The sequence below is a fragment of the Ambystoma mexicanum genome (assembly GCF_040938575.1).
Source record: "Ambystoma mexicanum isolate Mex_15411 chromosome 12 unlocalized genomic scaffold, UKY_AmexF1_1 Mex_chr12_unloc.1, whole genome shotgun sequence".
NCBI lineage: Eukaryota > Metazoa > Chordata > Amphibia > Caudata > Ambystomatidae > Ambystoma > Ambystoma mexicanum.
The window spans coordinates 4,602,383-4,620,909 of NW_027182322.1; the positions used below are offsets into that span (position 1 = coordinate 4,602,383).

The 18,527-nt window shown below is 45.8% G+C and overlaps 4 non-coding genes across 4 annotated transcripts; all 4 read left to right on the top strand.

Annotated features, from left to right (window-relative positions):
* The first annotated feature begins 5,649 nt into the window (after window positions 1–5,649).
* On the top strand, window positions 5,650–5,721 carry TRNAH-GUG (transfer RNA histidin (anticodon GUG)). The gene has a single exon. It is a non-coding gene; the product is annotated as a tRNA-His (tRNA).
* A 2,399-nt stretch (window positions 5,722–8,120) lies between these two features.
* Window positions 8,121–8,192, top strand: TRNAH-GUG (transfer RNA histidin (anticodon GUG)). The gene has a single exon. It is a non-coding gene; the product is annotated as a tRNA-His (tRNA).
* A 2,160-nt stretch (window positions 8,193–10,352) lies between these two features.
* On the top strand, window positions 10,353–10,424 carry TRNAH-GUG (transfer RNA histidin (anticodon GUG)). The gene has a single exon. It is a non-coding gene; the product is annotated as a tRNA-His (tRNA).
* Window positions 10,425–12,823: 2,399 nt separating this feature from the next.
* TRNAH-GUG (transfer RNA histidin (anticodon GUG)) lies at window positions 12,824–12,895 on the top strand. Its single transcript has one exon. It is a non-coding gene; the product is annotated as a tRNA-His (tRNA).
* The last annotated feature ends 5,632 nt before the right edge of the window (window positions 12,896–18,527 follow it).

Consider the following 18,527-nt stretch of genomic DNA (forward strand, 5'->3'; position numbering starts at 1 on the left):
GATATGATCCCCGTATGAACCCGAGAGAAGGAGGAGGCGTGAACGTGCATCCATGTATGCAGGCGAGAAGGGAAGGAGCATTGGTCATGCATCCCTGCATGAGGGTGAGACAATGAGGAGATATGATCCCCGTATGAAGCCGAGAGAAGGAGGAGGCGTGAACGTGCATCCATGTATGCGGGCGAGACAGGAAGGAGCATTGGTCATGCATCCCTGCATGAGGGTGAGACAGGGAGGAGATATGATCCCCGTATGAATCCGAGAGAAGGAGGAGGCGTGAACGTGCATCCATGTATGCAGGCGAGAAGGGAAGGAGCATTGGTCATGCATCCCTGCATGAGGGTGAGACAGGGAGGAGATATGATCCCCGTATGAAGCCGAGAGAAGGAGGAGGCGTGAACGTGCATCCATGTATGCGGGCGAGACAGGAAGGAGCATTGGTCATGCATCCCTGCATGAGGGTGAGACAGGGAGGAGATATGATCCCCGTATGAAGCCGAGAGAAGGAGGAGGCGTGAACGTGCATCCATGTATGCGGGCGAGACGGGAAGGAGCATTGGTCATGCATCCCTTCCTGAGGGTGAGACAGGGAGGAGATAAAATCCCTGTATGAAGCCGAGAGAACGAGGCGGCATGAACATGCATCCTTGTATGCAGGTGTGACATGGAGTCATCATGAACATGCATCCCTTTATAAGGACATAACATGGAGGACACATGAACATGAATGCCTGAATTTTATGGTGGTGGCCTTTGGGTGATTTGGCACGTGCAATTGGTGAAGAGCACTTCTCCTGCGCAAAAAAATAAATGTAGTATTAGCACCCCGGAGGGAGCCTCTGCACTTCTTATAGGGAGAAAACTCTGCAATGGAAGGGGACAGGGTCAATAACAGCTGTAAATGCTCACAAGACCATCACTGCTCTCACACTTTCCTGCTCTCAGGCTGGCGGGCCATTATCGGCCCTGGCTGCCGCACCATTGTCAGGTTTGTGTAACTATATTATTTCTAATTGGCTCCACTTTGATGACTTTCATTTGGATTCTGACTTGATTATTGAGATCTTAAATAAGTGACTGGGGATCAGGTGTCCACTTATTCCCATGGATAACATCACAACCAACCTTTAATTCAAACATGAGTCATGACATCACAGATGGAGTACAGCTTATGATAGAGGTGGAACGTCACATTGTAGCAGCCCAAGTAGCTCACCGTGATCGTATAGTGGTTAGTACTCTGCCGAGTCACGCCATTGCGGTGAGGCAATGTCACGGAAGTTGGGCAGATATTTTAGAATTTCCATTAATACATTGGCAATCTCTGTGGAGGACTGAAACAATTCGATATGTCCTGTTACTGTTATGAACCTTTTGTTTCTTTAATGCTCTTTGCACACTTTTTTATCGGGTGAATGTAATGTATTTCAACCAAATCTAATTAAGAGCGCATTATGTGGTGACATTTGCAGTACATGAAACATTATAACACTGCCATTTACGTCAATAACCACTAGCTTGATTAAGACATATGTATTGCAGCGACAGTATTTCCCAGTTACAAATGGGAATAAAAACAACATCCGCGAGGGATTGAACCAGCGACATTTAACTGATGTTGCCAATGGAGCGCGTTACAGAGAGCGCGAGGTCCCGCCTTTACAGTCACACGCTGATGATAATACAGATGTTTAAATAAACAGGCATATCTGTGGACTTGTGGTCTTTCTACATTGGGACTCACAGTCTAGTCCTAGGCAATTGTAGGCACTGGCGTATCTTTTAGTGGAATGAGAGGCATTCTGTAGTCGCGTGAAAGGACCTTTCAAGTCAATCTGATCTGTATTGTCCTGTGAAAAAAAGCGTTCTTAGACAGAGTGAGGAGTTTTTGGGGATAATGGGAAAATAATTTCCAACTAAATGACAGGAATTTCTTAGTCCAATCATGAGGTGTGCTAGGCTTTTTTATACTGTGGCGGAAAGAGAGAGAGTATAACAGTCATTATAAATAAAGGGCCAAGGAAGTGACAGTTTATGGAAGGAACAATTTGCACATAGTTTTAGAATGTGGTCAGGAGGAGGACAATGTGCTTACACATATGAAACATTAGAAGGTAGACATTATGGAAGCACATATATTTCTTTATTTTTATTGTATTTGGGGAGAGGGGGTTAATATAGCACGTCCAATGTGGAAAAGTGCTTTCCATAGCACCTTGCAGGTGGGCGACATCTAGAGCTGTGCAGTAGCCACCCATGCCCCAGACGTTAAAGAGAACAAGAAGTTACACATGTTGGAAGTGAGGGTGAGACATTGAGGAGATATGATCCCCGTATGAAGCCGAGAAAAGGAGGAGGCGTGAACGTGCATCCATGTATGCAGGCGAGAAGGGAAGGAGCATTGGTCATGCATCCCTGCATGAGGGTGAGACAGGGAGGAGATATGATCCCCGTATGAAGCCGAGAGAAGGAGGAGGCGTGAACGTGCATTCATGTATGCAGGCGAGAAGGGAAGGAGCATTGGTCATGCATCCCTGCATGAGGGTGAGACAGGGAGGAGATATGATCCCCGTATGAAGCCGAGAGAAGGAGGAGGCGTGAACGTGCATCCATGTATGCGGGCGAGACGGGAAGGAGCATTGATCATGCATCCCTTCCTGAGGGTGAGACAGGGAGGAGATAAAATCCCTGTATGAAGCCGAGAGAACGAGGAGACATGAACGTGCATCCATGTATGCGGGCGAGAAGGGAAGGAGCATTGGTCATGCATCCCTGCATGAGGGTGAGACAGGGAGGAGATAAAATCCCTGTATGAAGCCAAGAGAATGAGGCGGCATGAACATGCATCCTTGTATGCAGGTGTGACATGGAGTCATCATGAACATGCATCCCTTTATAAGGACATAACATGGAGGACGCATGAACATGAATGCCTGAATTTTATGGTGGTGGCCTTCGGGTGATTTGGCACGTGCAATTGGTGAAGAGCACTTCTCCTGCGCAAAAAAATAAATTTACTATTAGCACCCCGGAGGGAGCCTCTGCACTTCTTATAGGGAGAAAACTCTGCAATGGAAGGGGACAGGGTCAATAACAGCTGTAAACTCTCACAAGACCATCACTGCTCTCACACTTTCCTGCTCTCAGGCTGGCGGGCCATTATCGGCCCTGGCTGCCGCACGATTGCCAGGTTTGTGTAACTATATTATTTCTAATTGGCTCCACTTTGATGACTTTCATTTGGATTCTGACTTGATTATTGAGATCTTAAATAAGTGACTGGGGATCAGGTGTCCACTTATTCTCCTGGATAACATCACAACCAACCTTTAATTCAAACATGAGTCATGACATCACAGATGGAGTACAGCTTATGATAGAGGTGGAACGACACATTGTAGCAGCCCAAGTAGCTCGCCTTGATCGTATAGTGGTTAGTACTCTGCGTTGTGGCCGCAGCAACCTCGGTTCGAATCCGAGTCACGGCATTGCGGTGAGGCAATGTCACGGCAGTTGGGCAGATATTTTAGAATTTCCATTAATACATTGGCAATCTCTGTGGAGGACTGAAACAATTCGATATGTCCTGTTACTGTTATGAACCTTTTGTTTCTTTAATGCTCTTTGCACACTTTTTCATCGGGTGACTGTAATGTATTTCAACCAAATCTAATTAAGAGCGCATTATGTGGTGACATTTGCAGTACATGAAACATTATAACACTGCCATTTACGTCAATAACCACTAGCTTGATTAAGACATATGTATTGCAGCGACAGTATTTCCCAGTTACAAATGGGAATAAAAACAACATCCGCGAGGGATTGAACCAACGACATTTAACTGATGTTGCCAATGGAGCGCGTTACAGAGAGCGCGAGGTCCCGCCTTTACAGTCACACGCTGATGATAATACAGATGTTTAAATAAACAGGCATATCTGTGGACTTGTGGTCTTTCTACATTGGGACTCATAGTCTAGTCCTAGGCTATTGTAGGCACTGGCGTATCTTTTAGTGGAATGAGAGGCATTCTGTAGTCGCGTGAAAGGACCTTTCAAGTCAATCTGATCTGTATTGTCCTGTGAAAAAGAGCGTTCTTAGACACAGTGAGGAGTTTTTGGGGATAATGGGAAAATCATTTCCAACTAAATGACAGGAATTTCTTAGTCCAATCATGAGGTGTGCTAGGCTTTTTTATACTGTGGCGGAAAGAGAGAGAGTATAACAGTCATTATAAATAAAGGGCCAAGGAAGTGACAGTTTATGGAAGGAACAATTTGCACATAGTTTTAGAATGTGGTCAGGAGGAGGACAATGTGCTTACACATATGAAACATTAGAAGGTAGACATTATGGAAGCACATATATTTCTTTATTTTTATTGTATTTGGGGAGAGGGGGTTAATATAGCACGTCCAATGTGGAAAAGTGCTTTCCATAGCACCTTGCAGGTGGGCGACATCTAGAGCTGTGCAGTAGCCACCCATGCCCCAGACGTCAAAGAGAACAAGAAGTTACACATGTTGGAAGTGAGGGTGAGACATTGAGGAGATATGATCCCCGTATGAAGCCGAGAAAAGGAGGAGGCGTGAACGTGCATCCATGTATGCAGGCGAGAAGGGAAGGAGCATTGGTCATGCATCCCTGCATGAGGGTGAGACAGGGAGGAGATATGATCCCCGTATGAAGCCGAGAGAAGGAGGAGGCGTGAACGTGCATCCATGTATGCAGGCGAGAAGGGAAGGAGCATTGGTCATGCATCCCTGCATGAGGGTGAGACAGGGAGGAGATATGATCCCCGTATGAAACCGAGAGAAGGAGGAGGCGTGAACGTGCATCCATGTATGCGGGCGAGACGGGAAGGAGCATTGATCATGCATCCCTTCCTGAGGGTGAGACAGGGAGGAGATAAAATCCCTGTATGAAGCCGAGAGAACGAGGAGACATGAACGTGCATCCATGTATGCGGGCGAGAAGGGAAGGAGCATTGGTCATGCATCCCTGCATGAGGGTGAGACAGGGAGGAGATAAAATCCCTGTATGAAGCCAAGAGAATGAGGCGGCATGAACATGCATCCTTGTATGCAGGTGTGACATGGAGTCATCATGAACATGCATCCCTTTATAAGGACATAACATGGAGGACGCATGAACATGAATGCCTGAATTTTATGGTGGTGGCCTTCGGGTGATTTCGCACGTGCAATTGGTGAAGAGCACTTCTCCTGCGCAAAAAAAATAAATTTACTATTAGCACCCCGGAGGGAGCCTCTGCACTTCTTATAGGGAGAAAACTCTGCAATGGAAGGGGACAGGGTCAATAACAGCTGTAAACTCTCACAAGACCATCACTGCTCTCACACTTTCCTGCTCTCAGGCTGGCGGGCCATTATCGGCCCTGGCTGCCGCACGATTGCCAGGTTTGTGTAACTATATTATTTCTAATTGGCTCCACTTTGATGACTTTCATTTGGATTCTGACTTGATTATTGAGATCTTAAATAAGTGACTGGGGATCAGGTGTCCACTTATTCTCCTGGATAACATCACAACCAACCTTTAATTCAAACATGAGTCATGACATCACAGATGGAGTACAGCTTATGATAGAGGTGGAACGACACATTGTAGCAGCCCAAGTAGCTCGCCGTGATCGTATAGTGGTTAGTACTCTGCGTTGTGGCCGCAGCAACCTCGGTTCGAATCCGAGTCACGGCATTGCGGTGAGGCAATGTCACGGCAGTTGGGCAGATATTTTAGAATTTCCATTAATACATTGGCAATCTCTGTGGAGGACTGAAACAATTCGATATGTCCTGTTACTGTTATGAACCTTTTGTTTCTTTAATGCTCTTTGCACACTTTTTCATCGGGTGAATGTAATGTATTTCAACCAAATCTAATTAAGAGCGCATTATGTGGTGACATTTGCAGTACATGAAACATTATAACACTGCCATTTACGTCAATAACCACTAGCTTGATTAAGACATATGTATTGCAGCGACAGTATTTCCCAGTTACAAATGGGAATAAAAACAACATCCGCGAGGGATTGAACCAACGACATTTAACTGATGTTGCCAATGGAGCGCGTTACAGAGAGCGCAAGGTCCCGCCTTTACAGTCACACGCTGATGATAATACTGATGTTTAAATAAACAGGCATATCTGTGGACTTGTGGTCTTTCTACATTGGGACTCATAGTCTAGTCCTAGGCTATTGTAGGCACTGGCGTATCTTTTAGTGGAATGAGAGGCATTCTGTAGTCGCGTGAAAGGACCTTTCAAGTCAATCTGATCTGTATTGTCCTGTGAAAAAAAGCGTTCTTAGACACAGTGAGGAGTTTTTGGGGATAATGGGAAAATCATTTCCAACTAAATGACAGGAATTTCTTAGTCCAATCATGAGGTGTGCTAGGCTTTTTTATACTGTGGCGGAAAGAGAGAGAGTATAACAGTCATTATAAATAAAGGGCCAAGGAAGTGACAGTTTATGGAAGGAACAATTTGCACATAGTTTTAGAATGTGGTCAGGAGGAGGACAATGTGCTTACACATATGAAACATTAGAAGGTAGACATTATGGAAGCACATATATTTCTTTATTTTTATTGTATTTGGGGAGAGGGGGTTAATATAGCACGTCCAATGTGGAAAAGTGCTTTCCATAGCACCTTGCAGGTGGGCGACATCTAGAGCTGTGCAGTAGCCACCCATGCCCCAGACGTCAAAGAGAACAAGAAGTTACACATGTTGGAAGTGAGGGTGAGACATTGAGGAGATATGATCCCCGTATGAAGCCGAGAGAAGGAGGAGGCGTGAACGTGCATCCATGTATGCAGGCGAGAAGGGAAGGAGCATTGGTCATGCATCCCTGCATGAGGGTGAGACAGGGAGGAGATATGATCCCCGTATGAAGCCGAGAGAAGGAGGAGGCGTGAACGTGCATCCATGTATGCGGGCGAGACAGGAAGGAGCATTGGTCATGCATCCCTGCATGAGGGTGAGACAGGGAGGAGATATGATCCCCGTATGAAGCCGAGAGAAGGAGGAGGCGTGAACGTGCATCCATGTATGCAGGCGAGAAGGGAAGGAGCATTGGTCATGCATCCCTGCATGAGGGTGAGACAGGGAGGAGATATGATCCCCGTATGAAGCCGAGAGAAGGAGGAGGCGTGAACGTGCATCCATGTATGCGGGCGAGACAGGAAGGAGCCTTGGTCATGCATCCCTGCATGAGGGTGAGACAGGGAGGAGATATGATCCCCGTATGAAGCCGAGAGAAGGAGGAGGCGTGAACGTGCATCCATGTATGCGGGCGAGACGGGAAGGAGCATTGGTCATGCATCCCTTCCTGAGGGTGAGACAGGGAGGAGATAAAATCCCCGTATGAAGCCGAGAGAACGAGGAGACATGAACGTGCATCCATGTATGCGGGCGAGAAGGGAAGGAGCATTGGTCATGCATCCCTGCATGAGGGTGAGACAGGGGAGGAGATAAAATCCCTGTATGAAGCCAAGAGAACGAGGCGGCATGAACATGCATCCTTGTATGCAGGTGCGACATGGAGTCATCATGAACATGCATCCCTTTATAAGGACATAACATGGAGGACGCATGAACATGAATGCCTGAATTTTATGGTGGTGGCCTTCGGGTGATTTGGCACGTGCAATTGGTGAAGAGCACTTCTCCTGCGCAAAAAAATAAATGTACTATTAGCACCCCGGAGGGAGCCTCTGCACTTCTTATAGGGAGAAAACTCTGCAATGGAAGGGGACAGGGTCAATAACAGCTGTAAACTCTCACAAGACCATCACTGCTCTCACACTTTCCTGCTCTCAGGCTGGCGGGCCATTATCGGCCCTGGCTGCCGCACCATTGCCAGGTTTGTGTAACTGTAATATTTCTAATTGGCTCCACTTTGATGACTTTCATTTGGATTCCGACTTGATTATTGAGATCTTAAATAAGTGACTGGGGATCAGGTGTCCACTTATTCTCATGGATAACATCACAACCAACCTTTAATTCAAACATGAGTCATGACATCACAGATGGAGTACAGCTTATGATAGAGGTGGAACGTCACATTGTAGCAGCCCAAGTAGCTCGCCGTGATCGTATAGTGGTTAGTACTCTGCGTTGTGGCCGCAGCAACCTCGGTTCGAATCCGAGTCACGGCATTGCGGTGAGGCAATGTCACAGCATTTGGTCAGATATTTTACAATTTCCATTAATACATTGGCAATCTCTGTGGAGGACTGAAACAATTCGATATGTCCTGTTACTGTTATGAACCTTTTGTTTCTTTAATGCTCTTTGCACACTTTTTCATCGGGTGACTGTAATGTATTTCAACCAAATCTAATTAAGAGCGCATTATGTGGTGACATTTGCAGTACATGAAACATTATAACACTGCCATTTACGTCAATAACCACTAGCTTGATTAATACATATGTATTGCATCGACAGTATTTCCCAGTTACAAATGGGAATAAAAACAACATCCGCGAGGGATTGAACCAACGACATTTAACTGATGTTGCCAATGGAGCGCGTTACAGAGAGCGCGAGGTCCCGCCTTTACAGTCACACGCTGATGATAATACAGATGTTTAAATAAACAGGCATATCTGTGGACTTGTGGTCTTTCTACATTGGGACTCATAGTCTAGTCCTAGGCTATTGTAGGCACTGGCGTATCTTTTAGTGGAATGAGAGGCATTCTGTAGTCGCGTGAAAGGACCTTTCAAGTCAATCTGATCTGTATTGTCCTGTGAAAAAAAGCGTTCTTAGACACAGTGAGGAGTTTTTGGGGATAATGGGAAAATCATTTCCAACTAAATGACAGGAATTTCTTAGTCCAATCATGAGGTGTGCTAGGCTTTTTTATACTGTGGCGGAAAGAGAGAGAGTATAACAGTCATTATAAATAAAGGGCCAAGGAAGTGACAGTTTATGGAAGGAACAATTTGCACATAGTTTTAGAATGTGGTCAGGAGGAGGACAATGTGCTTACACATATGAAACATTAGAAGGTAGACATTATGGAAGCACATATATTTCTTTATTTTTATTGTATTTGGGGAGAGGGGGTTAATATAGCACGTCCAATGTGGAAAAGTGCTTTCCATAGCACCTTGCAGGTGGGCGACATCTAGAGCTGTTTAGTAGCCACCCATGGCCCAGACGTCAAAGAGAACAAGAAGTTACACATGTTGGAAGTGAGGGTGAGACATTGAGGAGATATGATCCCCGTATGAAGCCGAGAAAAGGAGGAGGCGTGAACGTGCATCCATGTATGCAGGCGAGAAGGGAAGGAGCATTGGTCATGCATCCCTGCATGAGGGTGAGACAGGGAGGAGATATGATCCCCGTATGAAGCCGAGAGAAGGAGGAGGCGTGAATGTGCATCCATGTATGCAGGCGAGAAGGGAAGGAGCATTGGTCATGCATCCCTGCATGAGGGTGAGACAGGGAGGAGATATGATCCCCGTATGAAGCCGAGAGAAGGAGGAGGCGTGAACGTGCATCCATGTATGCGGGCGAGACGGGAAGGAGCATTGATCATGCATCCCTTCCTGAGGGTGAGACAGGGAGGAGATAAAATCCCTGTATGAAGCCGAGAGAACGAGGAGACATGAACGTGCATCCATGTATGCGGGCGAGAAGGGAAGGAGCATTGGTCATGCATCCCTGCATGAGGGTGAGACAGGGAGGAGATAAAATCCCTGTATGAAGCCAAGAGAATGAGGCGGCATGAACATGCATCCTTGTATGCAGGTGTGACATGGAGTCATCATGAACATGCATCCCTTTATAAGGACATAACATGGAGGACGCATGAACATGAATGCCTGAATTTTATGGTGGTGGCCTTCGGGTGATTTGGCACGTGCAATTGGTGAAGAGCACTTCTCCTGCGCAAAAAAATAAATTTACTATTAGCACCCCAGAGGGAGCCTCTGCACTTCTTATAGGGAGAAAACTCTGCAATGGAAGGGGACAGGGTCAATAACAGCTGTAAACTCTCACAAGACCATCACTGCTCTCACACTTTCCTGCTCTCAGGCTGGCGGGCCATTATCGGCCCTGGCTGCCGCACGATTGCCAGGTTTGTGTAACTATATTATTTCTAATTGGCTCCACTTTGATGACTTTCATTTGGATTCTGACTTGATTATTGAGATCTTAAATAAGTGACTGGGGATCAGGTGTCCACTTATTCTCCTGGATAACATCACAACCAACCTTTAATTCAAACATGAGTCATGACATCACAGATGGAGTACAGCTTATGATAGAGGTGGAACGACACATTGTAGCAGCCCAAGTAGCTCGCCGTGATCGTATAGTGGTTAGTACTCTGCGTTGTGGCCGCAGCAACCTCGGTTCGAATCCGAGTCACGGCATTGCGGTGAGGCAATGTCACGGCAGTTGGGCAGATATTTTAGAATTTCCATTAATACATTGGCAATCTCTGTGGAGGACTGAAACAATTCGATATGTCCTGTTACTGTTATGAACCTTTTGTTTCTTTAATGCTCTTTGCACACTTTTTCATCGGGTGACTGTAATGTATTTCAACCAAATCTAATTAAGAGCGCATTATGTGGTGACATTTGCAGTACATGAAACATTATAACACTGCCATTTACGTCAATAACCACTAGCTTGATTAAGACATATGTATTGCAGCGACAGTATTTCCCAGTTACAAATGGGAATAAAAACAACATCCGCGAGGGATTGAACCAACGACATTTAACTGATGTTGCCAATGGAGCGCGTTACAGAGAGCGCAAGGTCCCGCCTTTACAGTCACACGCTGATGATAATACTGATGTTTAAATAAACAGGCATATCTGTGGACTTGTGGTCTTTCTACATTGGGACTCATAGTCTAGTCCTAGGCTATTGTAGGCACTGGCGTATCTTTTAGTGGAATGAGAGGCATTCTGTAGTCGCGTGAAAGGACCTTTCAAGTCAATCTGATCTGTATTGTCCTGTGAAAAAAAGCGTTCTTAGACACAGTGAGGAGTTTTTGGGGATAATGGGAAAATCATTTCCAACTAAATGACAGGAATTTCTTAGTCCAATCATCAGGTGTGCTAGGCTTTTTTATACTGTGGCGGAAAGAGAGAGAGTATAACAGTCATTATAAATAAAGGGCCAAGGAAGTGACAGTTTATGGAAGGAACAATTTGCACATAGTTTTAGAATGTGGTCAGGAGGAGGACAATGTGCTTACACATATGAAACATTAGAAGGTAGACATTATGGAAGCACATATATTTCTTTATTTTTATTGTATTTGGGGAGAGGGGGTTAATATAGCACGTCCAATGTGGAAAAGTGCTTTCCATAGCACCTTGCAGGTGGGCGACATCTAGAGCTGTGCAGTAGCCACCCATGCCCCAGACGTCAAAGAGAACAAGAAGTTACACATGTTGGAAGTGAGGGTGAGACATTGAGGAGATATGATCCCCGTATGAAGCCGAGAGAAGGAGGAGGCGTGAACGTGCATCCATGTATGCAGGCGAGAAGGGAAGGAGCATTGGTCATGCATCCCTGCATGAGGGTGAGACAGGGAGGAGATATGATCCCCGTATGAAGCCGAGAGAAGGAGGAGGCGTGAACGTGCATCCATGTATGCGGGCGAGACAGGAAGGAGCATTGGTCATGCATCCCTGCATGAGGGTGAGACAGGGAGGAGATATGATCCCCGTATGAAGCCGATAGAAGGAGGAGGCGTGAACGTGCATCCATGTATGCAGGCGAGAAGGGAAGGAGCATTGGTCATGCATCCCTGCATGAGGGTGAGACAGGGAGGAGATATGATCCCCGTATGAAGCCGAGAGAAGGAGGAGGCGTGAACGTGCATCCATGTATGCGGGCGAGACAGGAAGGAGCCTTGGTCATGCATCCCTGCATGAGGGTGAGACAGGGAGGAGATATGATCCCCGTATGAAGCCGAGAGAAGGAGGAGGCGTGAACGTGCATCCATGTATGCGGGCGAGACGGGAAGGAGCATTGGTCATGCATCCCTTCCTGAGGGTGAGACAGGGAGGAGATAAAATCCCCGTATGAAGCCGAGAGAACGAGGAGACATGAACGTGCATCCATGTATGCGGGCGAGAAGGGAAGGAGCATTGGTCATGCATCCCTGCATGAGGGTGAGACAGGGGAGGAGATAAAATCCCTGTATGAAGCCAAGAGAACGAGGCGGCATGAACATGCATCCTTGTATGCAGGTGCGACATGGAGTCATCATGAACATGCATCCCTTTATAAGGACATAACATGGAGGACGCATGAACATGAATGCCTGAATTTTATGGTGGTGGCCTTCGGGTGATTTGGCACGTGCAATTGGTGAAGAGCACTTCTCCTGCGCAAAAAAATAAATGTACTATTAGCACCCCGGAGGGAGCCTCTGCACTTCTTATAGGGAGAAAACTCTGCAATGGAAGGGGACAGGGTCAATAACAGCTGTAAACTCTCACAAGACCATCACTGCTCTCACACTTTCCTGCTCTCAGGCTGGCGGGCCATTATCGGCCCTGGCTGCCGCACCATTGCCAGGTTTGTGTAACTGTAATATTTCTAATTGGCTCCACTTTGATGACTTTCATTTGGATTCCGACTTGATTATTGAGATCTTAAATAAGTGACTGGGGATCAGGTGTCCACTTATTCTCATGGATAACATCACAACCAACCTTTAATTCAAATATGAGTCATGACATCACAGATGGAGTACAGCTTATGATAGAGGTGGAACGTCACATTGTAGCAGCCCAAGTAGCTCGCTGTGATCGTATAGTGGTTAGTACTCTGCGTTGTGGCCGCAGCAACCTCGGTTCGAATCCGAGTCACGGCATTGCGGTGAGGCAATGTCACGGCAGTTGGGCAGATATTTTACAATTTCCATTAATACATTGGCAATCTCTGTGGAGGACTGAAACAATTCGATATGTCCTGTTACTGTTATGAACCTTTTGTTTCTTTAATGCTCTTTGCACACTTTTTCATCGGGTGACTGTAATGTATTTCAACCAAATCTAATTAAGAGCGCATTATGTGGTGACATTTGCAGTACATGAAACATTATAACACTGCCATTTACGTCAATAACCACTAGCTTGATTAAGACATATGTATTGCAGCGACAGTATTTCCCAGTTACAAATGGGAATAAAAACAACATCCGCGAGGGATTGAACCAACGACATTTAACTGATGTTGCCAATGGAGCGCGTTACAGAGAGCGCAAGGTCCCGCCTTTACAGTCACACGCTGATGATAATACTGATGTTTAAATAAACAGGCATATCTGTGGACTTGTGGTCTTTCTACATTGGGACTCATAGTCTAGTCCTAGGCTATTGTAGGCACTGGCGTATCTTTTAGTGGAATGAGAGGCATTCTGTAGTCGCGTGAAAGGACCTTTCAAGTCAATCTGATCTGTATTGTCCTGTGAAAAAAAGCGTTCTTAGACACAGTGAGGAGTTTTTGGGGATAATGGGAAAATCATTTCCAACTAAATGACAGGAATTTCTTAGTCCAATCATGAGGTGTGCTAGGCTTTTTTATACTGTGGCGGAAAGAGAGAGAGTATAACAGTCATTATAAATAAAGGGCCAAGGAAGTGACAGTTTATGGAAGGAACAAAATTCACATAGTTTTAGAATGTGGTCAGGAGGAGGACAATGTGCTTACACATATGAAACATTAGAAGGTAGACATTATGGAAGCACATATATTTCTTTATTTTTATTGTATTTGGGGAGAGGGGGTTAATATAGCACGTCCAATGTTGAAAAGTGCTTTCCATAGCACCTTGCAGGTGGGCGACATCTAGAGCTGTGCAGTAGCCACCCATGCCCCAGACGTCAAAGAGAACAAGAAGTTACACATGTTGGAAGTGAGGGTGAGACATTGAGGAGATATGATCCCCGTATGAAGCCGAGAGAAGGAGGAGGCGTGAACGTGCATCCATGTATGCAGGCGAGAAGGGAAGGAGCATTGGTCATGCATCCCTGCATGAGGGTGAGACAGGGAGGAGATATGATCCCCGTATGAAGCCGAGAGAAGGAGGAGGCGTGAACGTGCATCCATGTATGCGGGCGAGACAGGAAGGAGCATTGGTCATGCATCCCTGCATGAGGGTGAGACAGGGAGGAGATATGATCCCCGTATGAAGCCGATAGAAGGAGGAGGCGTGAACGTGCATCCATGTATGCAGGCGAGAAGGGAAGGAGCATTGGTCATGCATCCCTGCATGAGGGTGAGACAGGGAGGAGATATGATCCCCGTATGAAGCCGAGAGAAGGAGGAGGCGTGAACGTGCATCCATGTATGCGGGCGAGACAGGAAGGAGCCTTGGTCATGCATCCCTGCATGAGGGTGAGACAGGGAGGAGATATGATCCCCGTATGAAGCCGAGAGAAGGAGGAGGCGTAAACGTGCATCCATGTATGCGGGCGAGACGGGAAGGAGCATTGGTCATGCATCCCTTCCTGAGGGTGAGACAGGGAGGAGATAAAATCCCCGTATGAAGCCGAGAGAACGAGGAGACATGAACGTGCATCCATGTATGCGGGCGAGAAGGGAAGGAGCATTGGTCATGCATCCCTGCATGAGGGTGAGACAGGGGAGGAGATAAAATCCCTGTATGAAGCCAAGAGAACGAGGCGGCATGAACATGCATCCTTGTATGCAGGTGCGACATGGAGTCATCATGAACATGCATCCCTTTATAAGGACATAACATGGAGGACGCATGAACATGAATGCCTGAATTTTATGGTGGTGGCCTTCGGGTGATTTGGCACGTGCAATTGGTGAAGAGCACTTCTCCTGCGCAAAAAAATAAATGTACTATTAGCACCCCGGAGGGAGCCTCTGCACTTCTTATAGGGAGAAAACTCTGCAATGGAAGGGGACAGGGTCAATAACAGCTGTAAACTCTCACAAGACCATCACTGCTCTCACACTTTCCTGCTCTCAGGCTGGCGGGCCATTATCGGCCCTGGCTGCCGCACCATTGCCAGGTTTGTGTAACTGTAATATTTCTAATTGGCTCCACTTTGATGACTTTCATTTGGATTCCGACTTGATTATTGAGATCTTAAATAAGTGACTGGGGATCAGGTGTCCACTTATTCTCATGGATAACATCACAACCAACCTTTAATTCAAACATGAGTCATGACATCACAGATGGAGTACAGCTTATGATAGAGGTGGAACGTCACATTGTAGCAGCCCAAGTAGCTCGCCGTGATCATATAGTGGTTAGTACTCTGCGTTGTGGCCACAGCAACATCGGTTCGAATCCGAGTCACAGCATTGCGGTGAGGCAATGTCACGGCAGTTGGGCAGATATTTTAGAATTTCCATTAATACATTGGCAATCTCTGTGGAGGACTGAAACAATTCGATATGTCCTGTTACTGTTATGAACCTTTTGTTTCTTTAATGCTCTTTGCACACTTTTTCATCGGGTGACTGTAATGTATTTCAACCAAATCTAATTAAGAGCGCGTTATGTGGTGACATTTGCAGTACATGAAACATTATAACACTGCCATTTACGTCAATAACCACTAGCTTGATTAAGACATATGTATTGCAGCGACAGTATTTCCCAGTTACAAATGGGAATAAAAACAACATCCGCGAGGGATTGAACCAACGACATTTAACTGATGTTGCCAATGGAGCGCGTTACAGAGAGCGCAAGGTCCCGCCTTTACAGTCACACGCTGATGATAATACTGATGTTTAAATAAACAGGCATATCTGTGGACTTGTGGTCTTTCTACATTGGGACTCATAGTCTAGTCCTAGGCAATTGTAGGCACTGGCGTATCTTTTAGTGGAATGAGAGGCATTCTGTAGTCGCGTGAAAGGACCTTTCAAGTCAATCTGATCTGTATTGTCCTGTGAAAAAAAGCGTTCTTAGACACAGTGAGGAGTTTTTGGGGATAATGGGAAAATCATTTCCAACTAAATGACAGGAATTTCTTAGTCCAATCATGAGGTGTGCTAGGCTTTTTTATACTGTGGCGGAAAGAGAGAGAGTATAACAGTCATTATAAATAAAGGGCCAAGGAAGTGACAGTTTATGGAAGGAACAATTTGCACATAGTTTTAGAATGTGGTCAGGAGGAGGACAATGTGCTTACACATATGAAACATTAGAAGGTAGACATTATGGAAGCACATATATTTCTTTATTTTTATTGTATTTGGGGAGAGGGGGTTAATATAGCACGTCCAATGTGGAAAAGTGCTTTCCATAGCACCTTGCAGGTGGGCGACATCTAGAGCTGTGCAGTAGCCACCCATGCCCCAGACGTCAAAGAGAACAAGAAGTTACACATGTTGGAAGTGAGGGTGAGACATTGAGGAGATATGATCCCCGTATGAAGCCGAGAGAAGGAGGAGGCGTGAACGTGCATCCATGTATGCAGGCGAGAAGGGAAGGAGCATTGGTCATGCATCCCTGCATGAGGGTGAGACAGGGAGGAGATATGATCCCCGTATGAAGCCGAGAGAAGGAGGAGGCGTGAACGTGCATCCATGTATGCGGGCGAGACGGGAAGGAGCATTGATCATGCATCCCTTCCTGAGGGTGAGACAGGGAGGAGATAAAATCCCTGTATGAAGCCGAGAGAACGAGGAGACATGAACGTGCATCCATGTATGCGGGCGAGAAGGGAAGGAGCATTGGTCATGCATCCCTGCATGAGGGTGAGACAGGGAGGAGATAAAATCCCTGTATGAAGCCAAGAGAATGAGGCGGCATGAACATGCATCCTTGTATGCAGGTGTGACATGGAGTCATCATGAACATGCATCCCTTTATAAGGACATAACATGGAGGACGCATGAACATGAATGCCTGAATTTTATGGTGGTGGCCTTCGGGTGATTTGGCACGTGCAATTGGTGAAGAGCACTTCTCCTGCGCAAAAAAATAAATTTACTATTAGCACCCCGGAGGGAGCCTCTGCACTTCTTATAGGGAGAAAACTCTGCAATGGAAGGGGACAGGGTCAATAACAGCTGTAAACTCTCACAAGACCATCACTGCTCTCACACTTTCCTGCTCTCAGGCTGGCGGGCCATTATCGGCCCTGGCTGCCGCACGATTGCCAGGTTTGTGTAACTATATTATTTCTAATTGGCTCCACTTTGATGACTTTCATTTGGATTCTGACTTGATTATTGAGATCTTAAATAAGTGACTGGGGATCAGGTGTCCACTTATTCTCCTGGATAACATCACAACCAACCTTTAATTCAAACATGAGTCATGACATCACAGATGGAGTACAGCTTATGATAGAGGTGGAACGACACATTGTAGCAGCCCAAGTAGCTCGCCGTGATCTTATAGTGGTTAGTACTCTGCGTTGTGGCCGCAGCAACCTCGGTTCGAATCCGAGTCACGGCATTGCGGTGAGGCAATGTCACGGCAGTTGGGCAGATATTTTAGAATTTCCATTAATACATTGGCAATCTCTGTGGAGGACTGAAACAATTCGATATGTCCTGTTACTGTTATGAACCTTTTGTTTCTTTAATGCTCTTTGCACACTTTTTCATCGGGTGACTGTAATGTATTTCAACCAAATCTAATTAAGAGCGCATTATGTGGTGACATTTGCAGTACATGAAACATTATAACACTGCCATTTACGTCAATAACCACTAGCTTGATTAAGACATATGTATTGCAGCGACAGTATTTCCCAGTTACAATTGGGAATAAAAACAACATCCGCGAGGGATTGAACCAACGACATTTAACTGATGTTGCCAATGGAGCGCGTTACAGAGAGCGCAAGGTCCCGCCTTTACAGTCACACGCTGATGATAATACTGATGTTTAAATAAACAGGCATATCTGTGGACTTGTGGTCTTTCTACATTGGGACTCATAGTCTAGTCCTAGGCTATTGTAGGCACTGGCGTATCTTTTAGTGGAATGAGAGGCATTCTGTAGTCGCGTGAAAGGACCTTTCAAGTCAATCTGATCTGTATTGTCCTGTGAAAAAAAGCGTTCTTAGACACAGTGAGGAGTTTTTGGGGATAATGGGAAAATCATTTCCAACTAAATGACAGGAATTTCTTAGTCCAATCATGAGGTGTGCTAGGCTTTTTTATACTGTGGCGGAAAGAGAGAGAGTATAATAGTCATTATAAATAAAGGGCCAAGGAAGTGACAGTTTATGGAAGGAACAATTTGCACATAGTTTTAGAATGTGGTCAGGAGGAGGACAATGTGCTTACACATATGAAACATTAGAAGGTAGACATTATGGAAGCACATATATTTCTTTATTTTTATTGTATTTGGGGAGAGGGGGTTAATATAGCACGTCCAATGTGGAAAAGTGCTTTCCATAGCACCTTGCAGGTGGGCGACATCTAGAGCTGTGCAGTAGCCACCCATGCCCCAGACGTCAAAGAGAACAAGAAGTTACACATGTTGGAAGTGA